The 12,496-nt window shown below is 31.9% G+C and overlaps 1 long non-coding RNA gene across 3 annotated transcripts in view; it reads right to left on the bottom strand.

The window, feature by feature from the left end:
• LOC116421369 overlaps positions 1-1,603 on the bottom strand; it is a 90,341-nt gene extending 88,738 nt beyond the window's left edge. For all 3 annotated transcript variants that reach the window (XR_004231712.1, XR_004231710.1, XR_004231708.1), the window contains exons 1-2: positions 1,405-1,603; positions 839-924 (exon numbers count right to left, since the gene is read on the bottom strand). This is a non-coding gene — a long non-coding RNA (uncharacterized LOC116421369). The remainder of the gene's footprint in view (positions 1-838; positions 925-1,404) is intronic.
• Between the last annotated feature and the right edge of the window lie 10,893 nt (positions 1,604-12,496).

The raw sequence follows: 12,496 nt of genomic DNA, 5'->3' as shown, positions 1-12,496 counted from the left end.
AACAAACATTTATTAAGCACCTATTATGTAACAGGAACTGTGCTAAGTATTGAGTAATATAAAAAGAAGCAAAAATTACTTCCTGTTTTCAAGGAGTTACAATTTAATAGAGGAGACAACATGCAAAAATATACAGGAAAACAGTGCCTTGATGGGTAATAATAGTGAATTATATAGAATCCTAGATTGTTGCCTACTCTCCTCTTGACATGTACTAATTGACTATGTTGATTGCTATGTATAACTTAATAATATTCATTGAATGACTGGTTGAAAAATGATTTTTGGAATAACATGGGGATGATAATAGCATCTACCTTCTATGGGTGTTTTGAGGATAAAATGAGATAATATTTTTAAAAGTGTCTGGCACAGAGTAGGCATTTAGTAAAAGCTAGCTATTAACTTTAAAACCAGCTGTATGAACCCAGACAAATCACTTAACATTTTTAATAGCTCCTGTTTCTTCAAAGCAAAGTAGAGATAAAAATACATACTTTGATTATCTTCCTCGTAACATTGTAAGGATGAATATGATTTGCGTACCTTAAAGTACTGAAGATTTAGATACACACACACATATATATATATTTATAATTATTATTGAGAATTTGGTACAAGCCCAGTTATATATTAAATTTTTGAAGATAAAAAAGAAAAATAGAAATTGGATTCCCTGAACTGAAAAATCTCATAGATTAGTCAAGGAAAAAAAAAAGAAAACCAACTCAGTGCAACTCATAAAATCCTAAATCTTTAGAAATTCAAGGAGATTTCAACATCATCTCTTCAAATTCTGTTTGATAATGGAGACTGAGCAGGAGAGGAGTGATCTTACCTTTGGCACATGGATATTAAATATATATGTTAGCTGGCACTTGAATCCCAGACATCTCATTATTGGATCAGATTCTTCGTGTATTCCTGTTAACTCAAAAAGAGAGGAATTATCATTTAAAATTTAGGCATTTTAATCTCAGTAAGTTGAAATGAGTACCCTAATTAATAAATTTCAGGTGGACTTTTTCTAGAACAAGACACACTACCTTAAGGCCAATTCACTTCCCATTAATTCCTTTTATTTCTGCATATTCTTGGTGTCTCAAATGAATTATTCCAATGAAATATACAATGAAGCTTGGTAGGAATACCATTTATTTGTTTGTCTACTTATTTATTTTGCTGGGAAGTGGGGAGAAATCAGAATTATTCTGTCCAGGGAACAAACAGTAAAGGAAGATTTCTATTTGTAGGAGAAGAGAGAAGATTTTATTTCTCAAATATTCACCATTCTGGAGTGTATGGAATGTTCAGGAAGGACTGGCACTTTTGATGTGTGGTCTTACCAAGACCTTTTCAAGACTTATCATGCACCTTTGTTATTGACTTTCAGCCAACTCTCACCTGTAGCTCCAAGAAGCTGTAGCATGTGCAGCAACCAAAAGCCAGTAAGCCATCTCAGCAAAAGGACTAAACCAAATTGAGGGTAACCAATTGCCTTCACACTCAGAGATGAGATACAGGGATGTCTACTCCAAGTAGGTGAAGGCTTAGTCCAGTTAAGTGGATGGATGAGAACAATTTGTTACAATTGCCATGAAGGCAGCTGAAGCAGAAACTGGAAGAATGAAAGCTTGGTTGCTGTCCTTTGTACTTAAAGATCATAATGACATCACAATGTTAGAGTCAAGTTACACTGTATCTCACTGTAGCCCATCAGGATAATATGAAATCCAAGTTCTCTGCCATAGGTTAAGAGCCAATAGTCCATAAGGAACATTTGGAATGGATTCTCTAACTGTGTATCTCATTTCTCCTGAGCTATTTCAATTTTGCTTTGCTCACAGATCACAGCACTTACTCTGATGAGAGTAAAACATGCTGGGTGGTCCCGTGCCAGTGCCTCCCACATTGTACAATCAAATCTAAGGTTCTTGATAGCAGAGACTGTGGCTCAGTAGATAGAGTGCTGGACCAGGAGTCAGGAAGCTTGAAGTTTTTAAGCTCAAATCTAGTCCCAGAAACCTATTTGTGATCCTGAGCAAGTTAGTTAATTGTCAGTTTTCTAATCTGTAAAATAAGCTGAAGAAGTAAATGGCAAGCCACTGCTGTGTCTTCCAAAAAAAAAAAAAAAAACCCAAATGGAGTCATAACAAGTCAGCAATGACAGAACAATAGCTAAGAACTTGGTCAGACATTGAAAACACCAAGGTCATCTAATGCAGTCTGGGTCATTGCCTGTCATTCTGTTATTTATCCTATCACTGGACTAGATTACAATAGTAAGAGTAAGATTAATACCTTTGTGAATCTCTGCCTCACTTAAAGTCATCAACTTGGGATGCTCATAGAAAAGAACAAACAATTCACCATTCTTTTTCATGATGTTATTGCCATCTGATTCACTAAAATCTATGTATACTATGTTAGTAAAGTATGAGTATACTTATGAGTATACTACTTAAGCTAACTGAACTTCTCTCTTTATTCCTTTACTTCAATAACCTAAAATAAACTTATGGTGCAATCTTCTACACTCCTGGTAGGTCGAGTTACTGTGTCCACCTATGTACTTTTCTCCTCCCTCTGTTTACCCACTGTCTATTGAATAAAATAAAACACTTAACTGAGATTCAAGACTTGCTATGATATGGACTTAAATTACATTTCTGACATAATCTCTGATTTTTCTGCCTCATTAATTAACCAATTAATATGAATTTATGAAGTGCCTACTTTGTTCTATGCATTTTGCTAAGTACTGGGCATTTAAAAAGATTTGAATCAAGAGAAACCCTCAAACATCATGCATTCCAATTGGAGAATAATGAAGTGTATATAGTTATAGATACATGTATGTAAATACAAAAATACAGACTTAAATATATACAAATGTACAAAATATGTGCAACATAACTCAAAGGTAATTTTGAAAAGAAGAAAATAGCAGTTATAGGGGCATATAAGGTATGAGTTTTTAAGGACATAAATAGTACTAAGAAGCAATGATTAATATATTCCAAGTGTAGAGAAATGTCAATGCAAAATTATGAAGATGTTAGGAACAGTATGAGAGCCAAGAACAGGAGCAGATTTATGCAGAACACTAATGTCAGTTTGATTCAACTAAAGACTATATGAAAGGGATTAATATATAATAATGCTGGAAAGATAGATTTGCCACCAAATGGCAGCTAGCTTTACATAGAAGATTAGAAAATATTTAATACTAGAGATAATTAGGAACTTCTAGATTATGGAGAAAAGGAGTTACATGATCAGATCTGTGCTCCAGCATATTTATACTTAACAGCTATTTAGAGAAATGATTAAAAAGAAGAGAAACTTGAGTCAGAAAGACCAAGTAGGAGGTTATTGCTAGAGTCTAGGTGAGAAGATATAAGGGCCTGTACTAGGGTACTTGTTGTGTAAATATCAGAGATGTGGAATCAGAACCAGTGATATGTGGCAACTCAATAGAAATGTGGGGTGGGGAAAAGTGAGTAATCTAAGATGATTCTGAAACTGTGAATCTAGATGACCCAAAGAATGATAATATCTTTGAAAGATATGAGGATGGGGGCATGTAGATGGTGCAGTGGATAGAGCAACACCAACCTTGAACTCAGAAGGACCTGAGTTCAAATCTGGCCTCAGACACTTAACACTTACTAGCTATGTGATCCTGGACAAGTCACTTAATCCCAGTTGCCTCACCAAAAAAATAAGGATACTTATAAATGAGTTAATTTTAGATGAAAAAAACACATGAGTATTATTTTGATCATGTTGAATTGGGCTTTTGTTTTAAACTAATGCTTCTTTAATGATTGGTTTAATAAGAGTAAACTCATTGCTGGGGAATCATTTGCTTGGTTTTGCATGGATGCTAAACCACAATGTGTCTTAACAGCTTTCTGGCAGACCCATATGTGAGGAAAAATATTATGGGTAGCATTGTCAATCAAAAATGAAATCTAAGTTAGCACAAGAAATACCACAAATAAAGGGATAGAGATCCACTTACTTTCTTAACCTAGTTTAAAAAGCAAACAGACAAAAATTGGTAGTTCTTAATTATCCTCTATCTATGGTTCCACCTTAAATAAAAGTAACAGTCTATGACTATTAATAAATTTAACAAACACATTAACATTTATTAGTAAGTGAAAATGAGTACTACCCAAATCTTGCACAAAGACGATTTAAGCTGCTATAAAACAAAAGCAAAAGCCAGAAAAGATTATAAAAATAAAAATAAAATGAAATAAAGACAGGGAAAGAGATAGTCTCTTGCAGAATTCTTACTTCAATGTTCCTTTTATGCTAATACCTCACAGTTTCTTCCAGTAATGGCCCCATTAACTGCCATGAGAGTATTTGTAGGAGAAAAGTGATACCTGGAGATTAAGACGTAAAGTTACTAAGTGCATTTTTAGGAAGCGGGAAGATTTCTTGGTGAGGAAGTTAATGTTCCAGAGAAATCTTTGTTTATCCGACAGTCTTTACGGCTGTGCTGTTGTCTTCATGCGGCACCTTAATTCCAACCCACCATAAGGCTGTCCAGATGTTTAAAATAAAAGGCCCATTTGGGTATTATCAGAGATTACTGAGAGGAGATAGACAGACATGATGTTTAGCTATGCAACATAAATTCCCAGAGTGTGTGCTATCCAATAAACTCGGCATCCTCACCCTGCTGAAAGCCTAAGCTAATAAATCATAGAAACGAGAGGCAGGTCTCAAATGCAATTTACCTCAAGCCAGCTGCCATTTGGGAAGAAGGAAAGGTAGGGGTATGGAGTAGAGAAATGTGTCTTGTCCAGCTGACAGTTTGGCTCTTTGAAGGAGGTCTGGAAGATGTGCTTATTTGCCTAGAGGATGCTAATATTTTGCTCAATTGTGCTTGCCCAATGCTCTCCTATCTTATGATGCTTTGAGAAAAGAGTTGCCTATTATTTAAAATTTCTTTCTTCAAGATCTTCTACAGTGTAGCTTCAGACTATTACTCTACCTTTGTTTGTCCCTACTCCACAACAAGAATTCTGCATTATGTAGATTATTTTATTTACTATCCTATCACCACACATTGCTTTTTTACCAGTCTCATGTAACAAGTCAAAATTGAAGACTCATTATCTTAAATTCATTCCCTTAACATGTCAGACCCTGTAATTTCATTTGTAGTATTTTTAATATTTGGATTGAATTGTATATTGAAATCTTTACCTTTCATTTTCTTAATCAGTGGTTCCATTGTACAGATTATGGAAAACTATGATTTTGTTTTATCCTTAATGTGTATCACAAACATTCTAAAGCTGCCTTCAATTATATAATTAGGCTAATAGAGGAATCTTAATGAGACTTCACTTTTTCAATTACATACTCCCACAAATACTTCCCACATAAGTGGAAGTTCCCACAACTGACATTTTCTTTTCTTTATCTTTTATTTATGTCATTTTCATGTCACCACTCCCACCTTAAACAGTGAAATCCTTGCAAAAAATGGCTGCATTTCCCCTATCTTCCTATCCTCAGCCATTGCTTGGCACAGTCTAAGGCAGTAAGAGAGAAAGAAACTGCCCATTTATGTTTGGAGAGGAAGTTGTTCAGTTAGAGCACCATACATCAGAAAAATAGTAGATCTGGGGGAAAAAAAAACCAATAACCACAACAACACAATCACCACCACAACCACAACAAAAACAACTAAAAATATCTATAATAAGTTATTCTTAATCATCCTTTGGTATAGCTTAGCATTCCTTCAATATTCAATTTAGAATTTGCTTATTGACTTCTATTAATTATATCTCATTATTCCCCAAATAGCCCATTCTGCTTATATTTCATTATTTTAACAAAGTTATTATACTGATTTATACAATTCCTCCACTGTCCTTAATTTCAAAATATTCATGCCTTTTAACTTTCTACTACTCATTCATTTCCATCAATAGATGCTGAACATATATTGAAGTCTTTTGTCTAGGGCACTATTGCACTGGATACTAATACAAAGATTATACTAAAATTATTTTATTTCTCATTCTTAATTTACTTTTTTGATCATATCCAAAACATTTCCTTTTCAAGAGTGGTCATTGTTGGAAATATACTATATTCTACTTGTAACAAAATGAATCTATTATCTTTAGATTATATTTAATTGATAATTATTTTAATTGTTTAATATTGTAGAATTCTGTATTTGAAGATTAATCACTATAGCATTGTTGACAGAAATGTTTTAGAAGGAAAGTTTTGTGAAAAAGAATTTTTGACTACTAAAAATAATTCCAAAATTTTCTATATGTAATTTATCCCATTTTTCCTTCTAACTCAATTCTGAATGCAATTTATTACCCATCAGTAATAACAATAACAGATACATATACTAATGTGATGATTTAATGGAGTGGGCATCCTACTGAATGTTATGGTCTAGACAATTGGCACTTTTCATCCATTTAGTTTTTCTTATATGGATTGCTAAGCTTGTATCATTATAAAAATAAAAAAAAATACTATACAGTAAAAGTTTACAAATCTTTTATGTGACAAAGTGTTCAACTGAGTAATCCTTGTGGCATCTTAAGATAGAACTTCTTAAACTTTTGCCACTCATGACCCCTTTTCTTTCAAGAAATTTTTACATGATTCCATAAAAGATATACTAATCAAACATTTACTCATAATAAATCATAATTTCACAACTCTCACATTCAGTTATAAGACCCCATATGGGAATGTGAACCACAGTTTAAGAAACTGAGTTCTAGGATATGAAGTAATGTATCCTACACAAAAAAGAGACATCTGAAAGATTTACAGGTTTCTACATGAACTCTATACAAAGAACTCCACATGGTACCAGAAAACACCTTTAGTTCTAGTTTTATTTCTTCCAGTTATTTATTTCCTCTTTTATTCTGATCATCAGAAGTTCAATGAGTTGAATTAATTGTTTAATTTTTCTGTTTATTAGCCTTGTCAAAGAAGATGTTTTCATTCTTTTCTTCCCTTTATTAATTTTAATTTTTTGTGTTCAACATCACCAAAGAAATAAACTAATTTTAAAAAAGGAATTGTATCTTCCTTAACAATAAAGATGTGATTAGCACTAGAAAATAATTTGTAAATGTCTTTTTTATTCCCTTCTTATAGGTTCATATGTGACTAGCCTTCGCATAAAGAATTTATTTAAAAATAATAAAGTTGTTATATAAGTTCAAAGTTACTGCACTCCATGATAAAATTTATTTTAGATAATAATGTCATCCATAAATTTCCCATTCTTTTGAAATTTTAACTTTCATTGATATCTTGTAAATGACCAATGCTTTCATGTTGATGTTACTTTCAGGAAAGGATTTTTTTCCAGGCACAATTCCTCCTATTTAGATTGTTTCCCTTGAGAGTTCAATTCCTGAAGTGTCAATTCAACATCTTCCTATAGAATAATGGAGATTGCTGTGGCATTTGATTGTAAATGTGGTGGTTTTACTATTATTGAAAGTATTTCGATGTATGCAGTTTCCCTGATAAGAGAATATAAATAGCTTTTGCTTATGTACTTCCAGTGATGTAACACTTCCAATTTTGCAGGCAGTCTACTATTGTCATAGATAAATCTAATTGTCAATAATTTCTTTTATGTAATAAAAAAGGAGAATATATAATATTATTATTATAAATGATAGTATAGAAGTTATAGTTTTAGTGATGTAAAGAACTCACAGATAAGGAAGCTCCCTATACTAATATAGGTTGATATTTTCTTGGTAGTATATAATCTTAGACAGATCATGAATATATCCATGGCCACATAACCTGTGCAGAAAGAGATGCAATTGGAACCTTTATTTGCTAGTTTGGGACCACTTCTCTATACATGAGACTACAGGGAAGGTGATGATTATAATGATATTAACCATCTCAAAGTCCAGGACATTTCCAGTGACATAGGAGTATGGTAGGTTATGGGATAATAACAATGACACAGTAAGAGAATGTCAACCAGGATGATATACAAGAAGAATTTTCATATTCTCTGAGACTAGAATGGTACACCTGCAATCCTTATAGGAACCAGAACATGATGACCCCTTGATACCTAATCATCATTGCCACCATCATTTTCATCATCACTCTCATAGGTAGCATTTATATAATACTTTTATATAGGTTTTCAAAGAGGTTTACAAATATATAATTTTATCCTCACAACAATCTTGGTATAGATGGTGTTATGTCCATTTAATAGATGAGTAAGCAAAGATATAAGGAGGTTGAATGGCATATTCAACATCATCAAACTGAGGCGTGATTTGAACTCACATTTTCCTGAGTTCAGTTCCAGCACTACATCTACTGTGTCATCTTGCTAGACCTAGCTAACTTAGAGATGATAAAAGTGGATGGTAACAAGTAGTAGATATCATAGTCAAACTTAAAATGTAGGGCTTCCTTCTGTAGACCTACCAGTTTCTTAATTGGGTTAGCAATCTGGCCAGTATAATTTGACTCTTATTCAGAATCAGATAGATGTAGGGGCAGAGGTTTAAGACCAATCCCATTAGAAATAATTATGATACTCAGGTTGACCCAAAAACCGAGGAGCTAGTGGTGCTCCTTTATAGGTCTAACAAAATAAGAAGAAAAGTTATAGGAGAACAAATCAGAAATCCCAATATTTTGGCTGCTAGAATCACTTTAATGCAGGTGGTACTAAACATTAAAGTGAATAAACCATGAATATACTTGAAATAAATTGAAGATTAAAATGTCAATTCTGAATTATAACAAAATTAGAAATAATTTCAAACAAATAAGGTTTTCATATTACTTTTTGTGTGCATGTATTTTTGTTAAAACTATCCAAATGCAACATTAATATATTATTAGAGAGTACAGAAACATCAAAAGACATAACTCTATTGTTATAACTTAGATAAAATTAAATTAAATCTAAGGCTATTAAAATCTTAAAAATGAAAAACTGAATACTCATAGGTCATTAAAGTACTTATCACTCAAATTATAGAAAATTTATCTAATAATAAGAAGGGTGAAAACACAATACAAAATCTTAAATTATTTTTAGAAGAAGTTGTATACTTGGAATGGATTTTCTAAAAAAAAAAAGTTTGTTTAGAGTTTTATCACATGGATAGAAAAAGGAGATTCATACTGAAAATGTTTCAGAAAGTTTGCATTCTGTATGACTATAACAAACAGAAAGTATAAACCACATTTCAGGACATTCACACAATAATACATATAGCAGTTATCACCATGGCAAAAGGCATATTAGAATAAGTAGAGCTAACAAGGGATAAAAAAATGAAACTAAATATAATCCTCCAGGGGAAAAATGAGTATTCAGTGAAATAGAAGACTTTCAAGAAATTCTGATTAAAAAAAAACAGATGAGTAGAAAATTTGACAAATGCTATATTCATTATTGGGTACTGATTGACATCAAACAGGCCTAGATGCAGAAGATTCTTTTTTCTCAGTTCAAATGCAGCCTCAGATATTTGCTGGCTGGTTAACCTAAGACAAATCATTTGCCTCCATTTCTTCATCTATAAAATGAGCTGAAGAAAAAAGTAGCAAACTAGTCTAGTATCTTTGCTCATAAAAATCTAAAATAGGAATCACAGTGAATTGGACATGACTAAAAATGACAACAAAAAATAAGGGTAACATATTCTTTATTACATGTAGTACAATATGATCATAAATACACAAATGCCTATAAGAAAATAATATATTGAATTAGCAGCAAAAAGACTGTCAAAAAGTCCTGGGGATACAATGAACAGTATACTATTGATTGTGTAATTGTTAAATAAGATACCCAAAATTAATATTATTCATATTATCTCTGTAGATAACCTCAAAACATCTTTTTCTTCTTCATGTTCTTGGCTTATTCACATGCTGAAAGTATAGAAAGAATACCATCATTTTATTTCCATGGCAAAAATTCTTTAAAAATAATAACACGTCAAGAGTAATTGATATTAAATATTCATTTTCTTTCAGAGGTAAATTTAAAAATCTCTTATTGTTCTGACTAATTTAAACCTATTATCATTTTTCTCAAACAAAACTGAGATCTTCTAATCTAAAGAGGAAGTTGTATGAAAATTTTAAAATAAACCATCCCCATGGTCAACATGGAATACCTCTCAAATATTATGTAATCTTCTTGAACACAGAGACTGTTTCATTTGTTCCAGGACAGTTCCAGATGTAGTGGTTAAGAATGATTCTACAGAGGTGTTAATGCTTTGTTGTTGTCATTGTTATTAATATTTTGTCTTTATCTTTATTATATTGATCACATCAAAATTGTTCTAAGTAATTTTTCCTGCTACTACTCTTTTATATTTCACATTCTATACTCCATTGCACTGTTGGATAAAATAACTGTTCTTTTTTTTTAGTAAAGTAAATATATTTAGATATAAATTCTTATTATAGGGCTTATTGAAAGAATGCACAGCCCCACTCTGGTAATAGAACAACAGTTTGGTCTTTGATAAAGAACTAGTTCCCATATAGTATGTTGCTTGAGTTTTCTAGAATGTTTTTGCTCAGTATTGTTATCTGGAGATATCATCTGTAGGTCCATTAGACATGTAGTATGCTTCTGAGTTAGATTTCTACCTCAGTCAATTTTTGCCAGGTATTTTGTAAGTGATAAATTTCAACAGTCCTCAGTAATATTTGACACAGTTTCTATCATTTCCTTCCATAATCTATTTTGGTCAAAAACTCCTAAAGAGTATTTTTATCAATTTCTGGAAGCAATGAAGTGATCCAAATTCCCATCATTTTTTCACTTTTTCTCTACTTTTCCAAATCTCTTTAAAATTCTTTTGAGATATATATACTAGCTTATCTGAATCAATTCCTAATTTCTTATTTTATGACTGAATTCTATTATGAATCATTCTATATTTTTCCATAGTTGTCTCAAGATCTGTGTGGAATTTAAAGCCACACTGACTAGCACAGAGTGTTTAATAAATATTTATGGGTTGAATCTATGATATATATCAAACAATATTAATTTGCTTCCTTTTTATTATATTGATTTAGAACCCACTGGTTTCTGATGTTGCATATATTCTTTTATCTGGTATTAATCCCCTTTTTGGATGTTTATGTTTTTCTTTCATATATATACATATTTATTTATTTATTCAGGATTTTTTTTTCTATTACTCTTTGACTTCTCTTTTTTTTCTTATATTACTTACCAATTTAACTTTGGGTTCTCCAACTGTATGGACAAATGTCCTCCTGTGACTGGGTTGCTCTTACTCTTAGCCTTCTCATTTTGAGGGTTTTGAAGGTTATTGTGTTTAGAAGCCTTTTTGAAGTAACTTCAAAAGAGTGAAGAATGACCCCAGTTGATCTTCTGATCTTCTTTTCACATGGTCCAAAACACTGCTATCTTCTAACTTGTGATTTTGAACACTGTTCAGAACCCCTGTCTAAATATTCTGTCTTCTCTTTTAATTCTTCATGTGACTGCACAGAATCAACTTTTGCTGACTATAGCTGTTTAGTGGTTGGATAATTGGGGAAATTTCCATCCCTGCATCTGTAAACTATCATAAGCCTATAATTTTGTTTGAATTCATCAGTCAAAAATTTTTAGGAGGACATTAAACTTTGCTCTAAATGACAATATTTTCTGATATTATTTTATTGCATCACTTCCTTTAGGAACTTTTCCATCAATTTAGGTGAGTAATGTGTTATCACTTATACATATTAAATAATATAAAACATATTTCCACTTTAGCCATGACACAAAAAAAGATAAATAAATTAAAAAAGAATTAGAGTTTATCAGTTCTCTCTGAAGGTGTGTAGCATTTTTCTTCATGATTCCCTTGGAATAATCTTGGATCATTGTATTAATTAGAGCACTTAATTCTTTCATAGTTGATCATTACTGTTACTATTCACAATTGTGTCCTGGCTCTACTTACTTCACTTTGTATCAGTTCACCTAAGTTTTTTTAGTTTTTTTAAACATATATTGCTTATAACTTCTTATAGTACGACAGTATTCCATCACAAACATATACCACAGCATGTTCAACCATTCCTCAACTGATATACATTCTTCAATTTTCAGTTCCTTGCCATGAGAAAGAAAGCAACTATGAATGATTCTATACATGTAGGGCTCCCCCCCCCCTTTTTTTTTTCTTTAATCACTTAAGGATAATAGCCAATAGTGGTGTGATTTTTTTCAAAGGGTATGTAGTTTTATAGTCCTTTTGGTCAAAGTTCCAAATTGTTATCCAGGAGGGTTGGACCAGTTCACAAAACCTATGCCAATAGATTAATGTCCCTATATTTTTATATCCTCTTCAGCATTTATCCTTTTCTTTTTCTGACAGTTAGATAATCTGACAAGCATGAGGTGGTACTTCAGAGTTGTTTTATTTGAATTTCA

The sequence above is a fragment of the Sarcophilus harrisii genome, chromosome 1 (assembly GCF_902635505.1).
Source record: "Sarcophilus harrisii chromosome 1, mSarHar1.11, whole genome shotgun sequence".
Taxonomy (NCBI): Eukaryota; Metazoa; Chordata; class Mammalia; order Dasyuromorphia; family Dasyuridae; genus Sarcophilus; species Sarcophilus harrisii.
This window is presented reverse-complemented; position numbering and strand designations above follow the sequence as displayed.